The sequence below is a fragment of the Struthio camelus genome, chromosome 12 (genome assembly GCF_040807025.1).
Source record: "Struthio camelus isolate bStrCam1 chromosome 12, bStrCam1.hap1, whole genome shotgun sequence".
In the NCBI taxonomy this organism is placed as follows: domain Eukaryota; kingdom Metazoa; phylum Chordata; class Aves; order Struthioniformes; family Struthionidae; genus Struthio; species Struthio camelus.
In genome coordinates, this window is record NC_090953.1 from 16,500,803 (window position 1) to 16,514,493 (window position 13,691).

At 47.1% G+C, this 13,691-nt stretch overlaps 1 long non-coding RNA gene across 1 annotated transcript; it reads right to left on the reverse strand.

Moving 5' to 3' along the window:
* Positions 1–5,750: 5,750 nt before the first annotated feature.
* On the reverse strand, positions 5,751–13,627 carry LOC138068852 (uncharacterized). Its single transcript, XR_011143664.1, has 4 exons — positions 10,705–13,627; positions 8,851–9,333; positions 8,419–8,552; positions 5,751–6,464 (listed from the first exon to the last, which is right to left on the reverse strand). It is a non-coding gene; the product is annotated as an uncharacterized lncRNA (long non-coding RNA).
* Between the last annotated feature and the right edge of the window lie 64 nt (positions 13,628–13,691).

The window sequence follows — 13,691 nt, forward strand, 5'->3', positions numbered from 1 at the left end:
GGGCTCCACCACTCCCCACAGCCCCACCTGGCCCCGCCGCCCCTCACCGGCCCCAGACCCACCGTCCTCAGTTCCGCCCAGCCCCGCCACCCCTCACCGTCCCGCCTGGCCCCGGCCCCGGCTCCGCCGCCCCTCACCGTCCCGCCTGGCCCCGGCCCCGGCCCAGCAATCACCGTCCCCCTCCGAGCCCCGCCGCCCCTCACCGTCCCGCCTGGCCCCGGCCCCGGCCCCGGCCCCGCCGCCCCTCACCGTCCCGCCCGGCCCCGGCCCCGCCGCCCCTCACCGTCCCGCCCGGCCCCGGCCCCGCCGCCCCTCACCGTCCCGCCCGGCCCCGGCCCAGGAATCACCGTCCCCCCCAGCCCCGCCGCCCCCCACCAGCCCGTCCGGGCTCCACCGTTCCCCACAGCCCCACCTGGCCCCACCGCCCCTCACCGGCCCCGGACCCACCGTTCTCCTCAGTTCCGCCCGGCCCCAGCCCTGACGCCCCTCACCGTCCCGCCCAGACCCACCGCTCCCCGCCGCCCCTCACCATCGCGCCTGGCTCGGGGCCCGCGCCTCCGCCGCGCCTCGGGCCGCGCTGCCATGGCAACGAGCGGCGGCAGCCAAGCGGAAGGAAACGCCGGGCAGGTCAGGTTATAACTTCCGGGTGAGATTATAACCCGGGATGGGAGGGGCCTAGCGGGCGGCCCAGCCTTAATGACGTCGCTGAGGGGCGGGGAGCGCCGCGCGGGGCTCCTGGGAAACGGGCGGGGGCGGGGGGGGGAGATGGGGGGGGCCGGGGCCGGGCGGAGATGGGGGGCGGGGCGGGGCGGAGATGGGGGGCGGGGCGGGGCGGAGATGGGGGCGGGGCGGAGATGGGGGCGGGGCGGAGATGGGGGCGGGGCGGAGATGGGGGCGGGGCGGAGGTGGGGGGCGGGGGCGGGGCGGGGCGGAGATGGGGGGCGGGTCCGGGGCGGAGATAGGGGGCGGGGGCGGGGCGGAGATGGGGGGCGGGTCCGGGTCCGGGTCCGGGTCCGGGGCGGCGGAGCGCTGAGCGGCGCGGTGCGGTCGGCCGCAGACCACGAACTGGAGAGCAGCCGAGCGCGGGGAGCGGGAGGAGACAGGCTTGCCCTGCTGTCCTAAAAAGCTGTTAAATGCAGAGCGTTTCTTGAATTACAGTTGTAAGTGGAAGCGATGCTTCACTTTGCTCACCTCTACCTGCAAAACACGGGGGGCAGCGTTTGGTTTTGAACGTCCCAGCTTGACCCCAGGCGAGGAGGAGGGACGTGGGCACAGGGGAGAAGCCGCAGGGAGCACAGGAATCGCGGCCACCGCCAAAACAAACAGATCCCTACGGTTCATATGCAGCGTGCTCCCTTCAAACCTGGACGAGGGGAAGAAGGGAAGAGCCCGTTCTTCCACGGAGAGGCACCTCTTGCGTAGCGCACAACGGCGCTCACCCTGGCGCGTTTCTCCCGACCGGCTTTGCCCCTTCTCTCACCTTTTATTTCCCTTTCTACACCATTCTGTGTAACTAAAGACATTAAACCTGATAAGAAAAATGTTTTCCCACACTACTTGAAAAAATGGTAAGCTACAGCTACGTTAGCGTCCCGCCTTTGAACACAGAGATGTCAGCAGAAAGAGATAACGCAGAAAAAAAATCCTCCACCTCCTCTCCTTTCCTAGTAGTAGTGCTGCTACAGCTTTCCCTAAATTTCAGTGATATTTCAAAAGTAGTCAAAGTAGTAAGCGTCAGAACCCTATTCCCATTATTCCCAGCTATGTCACTTACAAAGAAGGAAGTTTTGAACTACCCTGGGACAGCTCTGGCCTTCAAAGCTCAAAGTTTAGGGTGGGAAGGGGGAAATAAAGGTGCAAAAGATACTTCTGCTCTCCCTTCTCCTGAGTAAACAGCTATAAGCCCTGTCAAAAGACAGACAATCCCATTTGGTTACTACACAATAAAAACAGATCCCTCATCTCTGGAAACTACAGCAAATAACCCTCAAATGTGCGGGCAATTTTCATCTTCGCACATATGATTTTCTTGCTACGGAACAGCAAATCTCTAAAAAGAGGGAACGTAAGTGTACTTCGATTTCAGTCTCCAGGAACGCCAGGCATTCGGATAGAAAGCTGGGAGTGAAGCTGCTTCCAAAAGGTATGTATATCAGTGCATCAGTTCACAAAGTACTTATAAAATTAAGAAGTGGCTTATATTTGCATGTTAGCACAGCATATGTGAATAGCGTTTCTTTCACAGAAGGGACAGAACATAGCAGTACTTTCCAGTAAGATCCCAAAGGGGAAATATTTCCAGGTTTCCGGCCCTCAGTGCCTCATTAGTCTTTTATTTCCCATACATTTCAGATTTGCTGCGGTGTGTTTATAATACAAAGAAGAAAATAACGCAACTGGAGAATTCTTTTATCCTCATGCCTTATGGCAGTTTGCGTTCAGAAACTCTTACCCTTAATGCCCTGATAGTTTTCCTCAACATAAATTAAACCACAGGGACAATTCAGCGTGCAGATTTCCAAAGAAAGGTAAGGAACCTTTCAGCACACACGGTCACCTGGTGTAGGGAACAGGGAGGGGAAAATACTCCAGAAACTCTACCGAAACACCCGTTTACCCATCCTTGCTCCCTTCATCAAATTAAATACTTCAGCATGGAGAACAATCATTCCCCCCTGTTTCAGATAAAACCAGTGGCCTTGAGACGCAGCCTGGCGGCACGTCGCCCCCGAGGCAGCAGCCCACCGTGCAGCTGCACCTGCACCTCCGCGCCGCGGGGCTGCAACGTGCCGTGAGCTGGCGGTGGGACGCGGTGCAGGACGTGCAGACAACCACAGCGTCGCAGAAGCATGCAGGAGGGCTCCTGCCCAGCCTCCTGCTCAGAGCACGGTCGGACCAGGCTGCTCCGGGCTTTGCCCAGTCAGGTCTTGAAAACCTCCGGGGATGGAGGTCACACAGCCTCTCTGGGCTCCTGTCCCAGCGCTTCCCTGTCCTCGTAGGGATTTTTTTCTCTTACATCCTGTCAGAGCCTCCCCTGTGTCAATTTGTGACCACTGTCCCTCCTGCTCCCACCGCGAATCTCGGCAAAAAGCCTGGCCCAGTGGTCTCGGTAACGTCCCTGTAGGCAACGGGGGGCTGCTCTTGGGTTCCCTGACACCTCCCTTTCTCCAGGCTGAGCAAGCCCCGCGCCCACGGCCTCTCCTCACCAGGCCTGTGCTCCAGCCTCTGAGGTTATGCCGAATTTGCTCCAATTTATCAACCAACATCTTTCTTGTATTGGCTTGGTCAAAAATTGGATGCAATATTCTAGATACAGTATAACGAGTGGCAAGTAAAGAGGAATACTGACCCCCCCCATGGACTGGCCGTGCCCCTGTATGCACAGCGCTGATGCTGTGCTGGCCCCTTTGCTGCCTGCTCACGTGCCACAACGTCCAGGGCCTTTTCGGCAGAGCAGCTCCCCACCAGTCTGGGCCAGCCTGGCAGACGGGACAGTCAGTCCCTTATTGCAGGGGGTTAGTCCACCTCCAGGGCAGGACTTTGTGCTGGTGCAGGTTGAATTTCATGAGGTCCCTGCTGGCCCACACCTCCAGCCTGCCGAGATCCCTCTGGATGGCCGCCCTGCCCGCGAGTGTCATCGGCTGCATCTGCCTGTTCAGTGTTGTCTGCAGACTTGCTGAGGAGGCAGCTCTGTCTCCTCTTCCAGGTCATTCATAGGCAAGACAGACCCCTGAGAAACTCTTATTGTCATCACCCTCCAGGCAAAGTATGAACTATTTACTGCTACCCTTTGATCCTGAGGATCCAGGCAGGTTTTCTCTCTCTAGTCAGTCTTGATTTGCTTTCGGTCTCCCTTGGCAGTGCCCACGTGGGCGAGCAACAAGGGGTAACAGACTAAGGGCTGGATGAGCCTCAGCAGGCTTTAATATCACTGAACCGCGTCCCAGCACGCAACAAACCTCCTGTGACAGCACGTCTGGCTGAGGGACAGGAGCCTCCGTCCCCCACGGAAGGGGCTCTCCAGCCCTTCTTCTTGGTGCTGATGCTCAGCTTAGGCCCAGCTAGCTTGGGACCTTCCCTTAATTCTGTGCAAGAAACCTCATGGAAATACAAGGCGTGAGTTTCTACAGAGTTCAGGAGCCTCAACAGCTCTGTGCCCTGGAAATGCTGGGGCCGAGTATAATTAATAACAGCAGGAAAAAGGTTACATGAAGCACCTGGGTAGTGTACCTGCACCCAAGCAAATGTTCCTGTCCTAGAACATGCAGCACTCTTCACCAGCGTGGTCTTTATTGGTGATCCACATCCAGGTGCGGGAAGCGCCTGCTTTTGGTGCTATTCCCGCCCGCGCCGGTACTAGCAAGCTGCCTGTTCTAGCTGCTCCTAGTCGTGGCCTGCGTGCGTGGTTCTCACGCGGAAAGAAATCCTCCACTATACTGAAAATGAACCTACCTCTTCTTTATGTCAAAAAGCAGATATGCTTGATGGCACCAATTAATTTTCCAATTAAAGACCTAAGAATTTAACACTTAAGGAACAGAGTTCAGTCTCTGACTTGAGCTCAGTCAGTTGCTCAATACGTATGAATGAACAGAATAAAAATGTACCATTTTTGCATCCAGCTAGGTCAGACTTCTTAAAGCCAAGTGTGTTTATAGGTAAGTCTTCCTTCCATAATACAAATAAATGAAGTTTTTAGAATAACAGATAACAAATTGTCTCCCTTAACTATAGTTATGAAAGGAAAGAGCCCCAACTACATAATCAGCATCAAACTCTTGTTTCATTCAGCATTTCTTCTTGCAGCAGCCTGATTATAGTCAGTGACCTACTTCTCATTCCTTCCTCCTAACAAAACAGTACTCCCAAGGCCTGAAAAGATTCGGGTAACCAGCAGCCAACTGTAGAAATGGAAGCAACCATAAACACAGTAAAACTCAGCAGTTCTTCCTCAGAATGAACATAGCATATTGATAAATAATTCCGTTCTTAGTCTCAATATCACCGCCTACTGATGAACTCATTATAGCAGAAGTGAAGATTGCTGAGGAATGAGAATTTTGCTCATGAAAAAAACGATGAAATGGAGCATTAAAGGGAAAAAGAAGGTTCCCTTTATTTTAGGGGATTAAATTTAAGGTGATGCACACATCAGAAAAGGTTATTAAATGAAAATAGTGAAGCCATCTTGCAGGTTTACCTCTTTTCTAGGACGTTTTACCAGATGCTCATAACATGTGACACTGACAAATGCATTCCAGCTGAGATAAGATTATGTGGGTCATGCTGAATTTGCAACATTACAAACCACTGTTGGGGATAACACAGCTTCTCTGTGAGGTAATTTACCTTCTTCGGATGAAAAGATAAATGTGAATTAACAGGGAAGAGTCTAAAACATCTGAGCAGTGCTATTGATCTACTAAAGACCTAGATAAGTCACAGAGAAACTAATGCTTGCTTTGCCTGATGTTAGTGATGGATGGGATAGCAGATTGAGCAGCTAAGGGGCTATCACTGTCAAGAAAATCTTAGCACTAAGACTATTTGTTTTTAATTATCTTGCAGTAGCGGGGAAAATACGCCCCTTGGTAGCAGTAGGCAGACGTGGTCTTTTACTTATGACGATATATACTGTAAACAAAAATATTACAAGGAATAAAAATACTCAGTTCTTCAAAAAATACAGCTGTAGCTGATAAGAAACTGTGGTTTTAATAAATATTTAGCTGTGGTATTGAGTTTTCAAAGAATAAAGAGAACTAATGGAGTGTCTCAGGCCCGAAAGGATGTTTGTGGCAAGGACATGAACAGAAATTGGTCTTTCAGGGGCACATGTTCTTTTGCTCTTTGGGCTTCCATCTCTGCTCAGCCCTACCAGTGAAGGGTAAAAGCTGTGAGCTGTGCACGTGAAAACTGACATGACTGAAAGAACACTGCATTTATACCTGCAGCACTGTATGGCATGTATTTTGGGGTAAGATCAGTTCTTCACATTTCCTATTAATATTTATTTAAGTTTATCAAGCACTCACCTACTCTTTTGAGGATTAGACACACAGTTTTTAACTGAATACATAAATTCCAAAGACTTCAAAAAATTTTACTCCACAGTGACATTACAGTCCATTATTTCTTAAACAGAGGGACTTTTGCTGGTTGGACATGAAACAATTGTTTTTCTAGTTAAAAGGGCAGGAGAACACTGAAACAGACTCCTTAGGTAGTTTGTAGAGAGGATCTTCAAGAATAAAAACTGTAGGATAGTGCAACTACACCTGGTTCTGCTTCTGTGCAGGCAGATGGAGCAGACAGTCCCTTCCAGGCTCATGTGTTGACAACATCATTTTTCATCCCACAGTCTCTTACCTCCACACGATCTGTGTCACTTCTTTGTTTCCACAGTAGTAGTGCCAGAACACGTAAGCGCTTTGTGAAACATGCGGACCAAATTCATTTGGACCCTGGAAAACAAAAATGAGGAATCGGGACACTGTTTCTTCATTCACAATATCAAACTTCTTTCCAGATGGCATTCAGCCTAAAATTATCCGCTCAGGATTTGTTCAGGGCGAAGCCTTTGGCAGGCTGCTCCTTTTGCGCCTTCTTTAGGTGCTTCTGTTTCTCTGCAGTTTCTCTCCTGTTCTTATTACTCCAAACAATACTAAGTTCATGGCTTCTGTGTCCCTCCCCAAATGAACCCCCTCTGCCAACATTATTTACACAGCTTCGTGGTTTTCTAAGTGCCCTATATTTCATATTGCCCCTTATTGTTTCCCTATTCTAATCTACAGAGCAAGTAAATTGCTTAGATGTATCCTGAATAAAAGACAGCAATTACACCACCAACATCAACCAGGTTTCGTACAAGACCCAACATAGGAGCGTGGTCCGTTCAGCGAGCTAGGAAACGAGCTTTTATAGCAGAGAGAAAGCTCTGAGCTGTCTTGCCAACTGACTGCCTGGCAAGTAGACCTGTTAGGGTTACGGAGCAGGGCATTTCTCTTGTGCATTTGGCATAGCCTTGCTAGCATTCAGTGATTAAAAACTGTTAGAGAGCCATGTCCACCATGCGCTTTTTAATCCAAATAGCGAGCCCTGGGGAGAATCAAATTGCAGCTATCAGGCACTCTGCTTTGCCTGCAGTCTTTTTTTTTAAGTGTCCTAGACAGAGCAAACATGTTTCTTCTATATAAAGAATATTGTAAAATCGCTACTATAATGACACTTCTGGTTTGCGCACCAAGAACTTTTCCCACTTAATCATATTTAAAAAAAACAACCACAACCCAAAACCAAACAACCCTACACATTAAAACTAAAAAACTCAGACCACATATTCTAACAAAAGGACTGCATTCTTTCTCAAGTAATTGCACAGCAATGAATGTTTAGTTAAGAATATAAATGTTTTTAAGAATGAAAGTTCTGCTTGTAAAAGCCATCTAAGAAAGTTGCATGTAGTTTACTCCGATTTCTAAATGTGAACTTTGGTTTAATTATTTATCAAGAAGTACACCTCACAATAATAAGCCCCATTTGCAGCATTTAATTTGGAAGCAGGAAGATTAAATACCAGACTTGCATTTATCTTACTGCTTCTTTGTCTCTCCTGTGCTGGGTTTGGAGGTGGCATTCGAGCGACCAGTGGGCAACGAACTCGTCTGCAGTTGTGCTCAGCTGAAAGGGGCAAAGGGGAGCGTCTGCGAGGGAAGATTGTCATTTCCCCCAACCCAGCTTTCATCCTTCCCCTGAGCTGCTTTTAACTGTGCCTTAAGCAGTTTTGCCAGGCAGCAGTTTCCTTTTGATTGTTTTGTAGATAATGCATCAGAATGCCACATCTTTGGAAAGGGTATTCATCGTTTCTGAGACTGAACAAGATACTGAGAAAAAAATTATCAAATACTAAACTTTACTCGTCATCTTCTCCCTACTGCAGGCCCCCCAGTAAAGCGTGCACCTAGTCGAGGGAGATTGCACACACTTCCTGGACTGCCTGCTCTCTTGTAAACTCCACTGTTTACAAGATGTTAGTACTTTTTTTTTTTTTTTTTTAACTTAAGTGCAAAAGAAAGCAGCTATAAGTATACTTAGAATAAAGCAGAACTTCTTTCCTTCCTGCAAGATGCTGACAAATTCAATAACCCCAAAGAGTTCGGTTTAAGATTTGTGAGTAATTAAAAAGCTGAGGAACTCTGAAGTGGAGCATAGCAGAGAGCAGAGAAGTAAGATGAAACATGACATTTTCAAATCTGAGAGTTTAGCAACAGAGTATTTAACAAACTAATCTGTAACTGTAACCTTAAGCTACACCATCACTAAACTAATAGAAAGGGCATCTGAAAGGCAATAATAAAAAAACATGCATCAATCCTGGAAAGGGTGAACATAATTCTGCTGCCTAGGTCCACCTCTTACCCTGGCACTTAATTCTGCCAGTCTGTCTCGGAAGAGCCCAGAGCTGGTGAAGACTGCTTCCCTGCCCAGCACCAGGACATCTGGAGGAGTCCCTGGGCGTGTTTAGTAAATGCCCTGATGTTTTATTCAAAAGCCTGTAGAGAAGAGAAGAGTACACAATGGTTAATGATACATTTCACTGCTGATAAGACAGCAATGTTAAACTCCAGAACAGCAAACTGCAGATTGCTTTGGTTATTGCCAGGACTGTTTGGGACTGGCCCAAGTCTGCGGCGAGGTCTGACCATGGGGCGTCAGCAGCCGCTCGCCCTCCAGGCCAATCTGGCAGGCGAGACCAGCCGGCTCCGCGCTCCCAGACCCACAGCTCAACAGCAGCAGTCACCCATCCCCGAAACCTCCACCGACTCCCCCATCCTGCGGCTGGGATCTCACCCGTCCCTTGCTCAGCTCACATGCCAAACAGAGCTGGATGGCAACTCAGCTGCACGGGAACCTTGGGCAACTTCTCCGCAAACGAGGGCGTCCTCTCGCTGGCGTTTGTCTGCCCGCATCTGCGTCTAGCAGCAACACGGGGAGATAACGACGCACGTGGTTCCTCCTGGACAGACGACAAGCAGGCACTTCACTAATCTGGTCTCTCTCAAATGATCATAGTTGTATTCCCATATACTCTCTTCTTAACTCTGCTTGGCATCCTTCAGAAAGCCAAAAGCGCTTCCCCAGCGGCTGACGGGGCGGGATGGGGGGAACCTTCCCCAAACGCCTGCATCACAAGCCAGAGCCTCCTGTGCGCTTTGAAAAACGCCCCTGGGAGCCAGACTCCTACTTAGCACCCAGCCGATCACAGTGCTCCACACAGGTGTCACTGAGGTTGGTCCTGGAGCCACCACGATAAAACAGGGCCTTTCTCTGCACCTGTGTGAAAAGGAGAAGACACAGCAACACTATAAATACTACATGTTTGGAAGGAGACAGGAGGATGAGGCAGATTCTCTCATTTTACTGAGAAAATTTCAGGTTGTCATATAGAATTGTAAAAAAGGAAAAAAGACAAGATAATAAAAGGACTGTCTCCAGTAAGAGGCCGTTCACTTCCCATTGGATATATAAAGACAAACTGCTTTCTTGAAATCAGAAAGCAGCGTACATACTCTTCCTGTAATGAGTAACTGTACAGTTTGTATACAAGGAATATGGTTTTTATTCCTTGTACAATAAGCAAAACGTTAGTACTTTTTGAAATAAACAATTACACTGAAATTATACTTCTACAATTTAGAAATCAAGCCTAATCTAATTTGCTACAGCTGGACACCACCTGCAGAGCACTGTTTAAGTACTCTGAACATTACACACTTATCTTTTAAATATTGATAATGCCATTTTTCATTTATGTGACATGAAGTCCCACAGGGAATAATTATGCTAATAAACCTTAATGATTCTTGCAAATAAATGATCAAACAAAATTGCTACTGTTGATTTATATTAATGGATGCCTTTAGGAGGAGATTTGTCAGGATGTGCTGCTTCTTGAATCCCAATTCATCTTATTTAGCAGAAGAATGTACATAGTTTGCAAAATAGATTAAGTGTTTAAAATATAACATGTTCATGGAGTTTCTGCAGTTCGTAATGTTCCAGTATTATTGTCTTGCCTTATGGCAAATCTGCATTAAACGGGTTCTTTGTATACAACTTTCTTCAGCCCTTTCTTTTCCTTTTTCTGTCCTTTATGGCTAAAAAGTCCTCCTTTTGAAGATCTTTTTCTTACCTGTTACCCATGTAAGAATTGGCGATCACTTTGCTCTCCTCGCAGATGAACACCACTGTCAAACAACTTTGTTTTCCCAGCAATGAGTCTAGAAACATTCTTGGTGCTTTTACAAAGTCACATCACCTGAAGTTGGGTGACCCAGGGAATCTTACAGGGTACACAAGGATAAACTCAGACAATTTCTACTTTTCTGCCACTGTCTGATATACTGGAAATTCCCACCCCTCATCATTTCAGTTTTTGAAATTATAACTAAGTTTATTTGTAAAATTCCTGTTCATGTGGGCTTGCCTGTTAGCTGATACATATATCTGAAAGCAATATCAACGTAGTCCTGATTGTGGGGCAAGCGTTACCTTAGCAGTGTCACCGGAGAGGAAGCTGGGGAAATGATAGACTAGAGAAGAAGCTTTAAGATTATGAATTTAAACTTTAGTGGGTCTATAAGAAGATGGGTATAAGCCCACGCTTTGTCTTTGTCTGTGTAAACCATGTACCTAGATACTCACAGCTGTGGCCGAGCAGGATGCGAACGAGGCGGGCAGAGGCGGCGGGAGCCTGCTTTCTCCACCTGCACAACACCTCTGCCCACCGGCGAGAGTCCTACAGCAGGCTTCTTTCTTTGCCTGAACAATAATAGACAATAACAAATAGATTAACTCCAGCGGGATGCGAGCACAGTGAAGGGCTAAGATGTTTCTGCCTTCGAGGCAAATAATATGGCTAAGTAATCTCTAATTTGCTGGAACTTGCACCTACCTGGAGATTTTTAGTATTTATTCCCCCCTTTTTCCCCTCTCCTACTGCTTGTCAGAAAAGTTCAGTGTTTCAAAGAACAACCAAGTAGTCTACAATGCAAATATCTCTTTCCACAAGGTAACCAGGTCCCATGAAACATGACATTACATCCACAACAGGCTCATGTTCCAAACACTTGGCATGAACCGATTTTAATACTGCCTGGAAAATGCAGTCATGAAATCCAGCTGAAACATGGCACTAATTCATTCTCTGCAGAAGGGTACAAATAGCCAGAGTGCAGGGATGAAGGTCTCTAATAATGCTCTAGAATGAACTGACAGTTTGAATTATTTCTTCAAAGACAAACATTTTTTCCTTTGCAAAGCAAGGGCTACTCTTGCATGCCCTGAAAGCAATGGAAACACCAAACATTGAAGGGCTGGAATATTCTGAACAATTTCCTTATGTTGTGTGGACTGACTCTGATTTGTCAATTCCACTTTAAACACTGGTACTACAGCCTTTCTTCTGAGATGTGGCGCATCAGTCCTGCACATGGCAGGGAGTTTGCTTGTCCTGCATTTCTCTTGAACAAAGAGAAATGTGCAAAGTCTCTCTTCCACCCTTCCCTCGCACGGGTGTTCTTTAATAGCTCCCCAAGCAACTAATGGGGAAACATTTTCAAATATGTAATTACCTTTTGTATGCGACAGCAGCATGAAGACATGGAGCAATTAGCAGGATTGGACACAGACTGAGGATTAGGTGTACCTGAACTCTGGCTTTGTCTGTAATTGGCCTGCACAGTGTTCAGAAAGCCATTTTATCTTACTGCCTTCCTGCACGTCTGCGATGATACTTGTCATACTTGCACAGCAGGACTATCATGTGGATTAGTATGTTTATAACTGTACTGCACTTGAATCCGTACATCATTGCCTATTAAATATATGTTGAAATTCTTGATGGAGCTATCAGGACTTGCACTTCCCCAGCAGCATAACTGCCATTATTCTCATCAGCCTCTCTCCTCCCTTCCTGCTCATTGCAAATCATAAAGCAAGACTGATCTCATGTGCAGACTGATGCAAGCTTTCAAGAAACAGATGACGGCCCTTTTTCTGGTGAGGTTCCCAAGGCAGTTTGGGTTCTCAGGTCACCCAGGGGAGGCGGCGGCCACTCGGTCCCAGCCACAGGATGCTGCACTGCAAGTCGGGAGCCCTGCTTCTATCTCTGGTACTCTGTGCCCGTTTTCCTACCACTAAAATGGGAGTAGTCATGCACCCAAACTTCACTGTACAAAACCCACAGTATTTACATATGCATAAATATAACTTCATACACAAATGAAGACCCAGGATTGACTTTAACACTCAGATAATGCTTATGTGACATGGTGATGAGTGTCTGGGAATGGTGGGTAAAAACCTGGATGGTGATTTGAAGTCAAGGGATTTTGCTACTGGCTGAAACAGGGCCAGGATCTCCCTCCCAGATTCATGCGTGGTACTTTTGTGCTTTTAACATCAAATGTTACTTTCCCATTTAATTGATAAGCAAGTTTGCTTATCCCCAGGTCTATTCAGATGTGTACTACAAAGAGACAACTGCAGGTTACAAAAGCTCATTTTAGTATTTTCATAAATGAATGGATGATCTCTGTCCTCTTTCCAGTCTCAGCCTCTTTCAGGCATGCCTAGCTCCCAGCCTCGGGTTTTCTTGTTGCAAAGCATTTCTCAGGCCTTTCCTTGCTTTGTTTATCTGCAAGAACTCTTCCTCTTCTTCCTCTCTGTGAGTCTGCAATGACATCTCTCACCAGGCTTCCCCAGGATCCGATTGCTCTCTTGGGACTTTCTGCATACAGACTAAGCAAAAGGTGTGAACACCACTGTGTTTGTGGGAAGTATGTTAGCATCCTCCCTAGAAGATAATTTTATACAACCCAGTTCAGTTAAATAAGACTCTTCTTCTCTTTGCCCCTCCAACACAGAAAACCTCTCTCTGCTTGATTTCACTTGGCCAGGGGTTTTTGATCTGAGGTCATTTTTGGAATGATCCCTTAGCCTTTAAAAAGCATTTGATATCTAGCAGAGTTAAGTTGCCCGAGTCAGTCCGAGTCTCGTTTGCCCTAGTTTCTACTATAGATTTTTGCTTCCTTCTCGGAGCAGCGTGACAACCTTCTCTCTATAAACCAGGTGTACAGAGAGAGCAGGCACTGCTAAACTGCCTCAGCTCTTCCTTCCGAGCTGGTTTAACACACGGTAGCCCATTGAATCCCTCTGCTCCCTCACTGACTTCACACAGTTTCCAGAAGCTGGTTGTTTATTTGAAATGCAGTCACCACTCATTCTTCCACCACCTGGCCAGATATATCTGCTTTTATATATTGTAGATGTAGTTCTAACTGTAGCTTACTTGATCCTTAATAGTTCATGCAATTTAGTTAAAATTTATGAAGAACTTAGTTACATTTAGATAACATAATATTCACTTATTCTTCATTTTTATGAGTGTAAACTGAGACACCAAATGGACGTTACTCTCACTTCACTAAGAATTAATATGCTTTCCTTAGCGCTTATACAGTGGAGTCTGTTTTTTAACATTCACCCATTTTATCCTATCTTCTAAATAATTCATGTTTATCGATTATACTTACAAGTGCAACTGCATTTTGACACCAGACTCTTCACTAGCAGCTGCATAAAACAAAATTATTTATCTAGACTCTTAAAACTCTTATCTAGATATCAAG